At 48.8% G+C, this 404-nt stretch overlaps 1 protein-coding gene across 1 annotated transcript in view; it reads right to left on the reverse strand.

Annotated features, from left to right (window-relative positions):
* Window positions 1-404, reverse strand: part of LOC104999959 (melanoma-associated antigen 10-like) — a 13,112-nt gene that overhangs the window by 3,167 nt on the left and 9,541 nt on the right. The gene's annotated exons all lie outside the window — the stretch shown is intronic.

The following is a 404-nucleotide window of genomic DNA, read 5'->3' on the forward strand; positions in this document are numbered from 1 at the left end:
GGCACTTACCACCCCATTTAGAAAACAGTTGGAGACTGTGTTAGAGATACCAGGGCTGGTGACCAGGTGTCTTAAAGCAGCTGTCCCCAGGTGAATTCTTACATCAACGGGGCTGTTGATATCACAGGCCTTCTAGGGTGAGTCATGGGACAGCCAGAGGACTAATGCTTTATGTTGGGGGAAGGTAGGTGATTCTGGGCTTCCAATGGAGACCAATGACGAGCTGGTTAGTAGGCTAGGTTTGAGAGTTAGACAGGAGAGCATACAGAGGACCAGGGAAAGGGTGCTATAATTTGGGAAAGTTCTGGGTCTGAAAAAAATGCTAGCACCCAGGCAGAGTCAGTTCTCAAGGAACTCTGGGACTCAAGTGGGTGGACCCTAGGTTAATAAAGTCCATAGACAGT

The sequence above is a fragment of the Bison bison genome, unplaced genomic scaffold, assembly GCF_000754665.1.
Source record: "Bison bison bison isolate TAMUID 2011002044 unplaced genomic scaffold, Bison_UMD1.0 scf7180017864366, whole genome shotgun sequence".
Classification (NCBI taxonomy): Eukaryota; Metazoa; Chordata; class Mammalia; order Artiodactyla; family Bovidae; genus Bison; species Bison bison.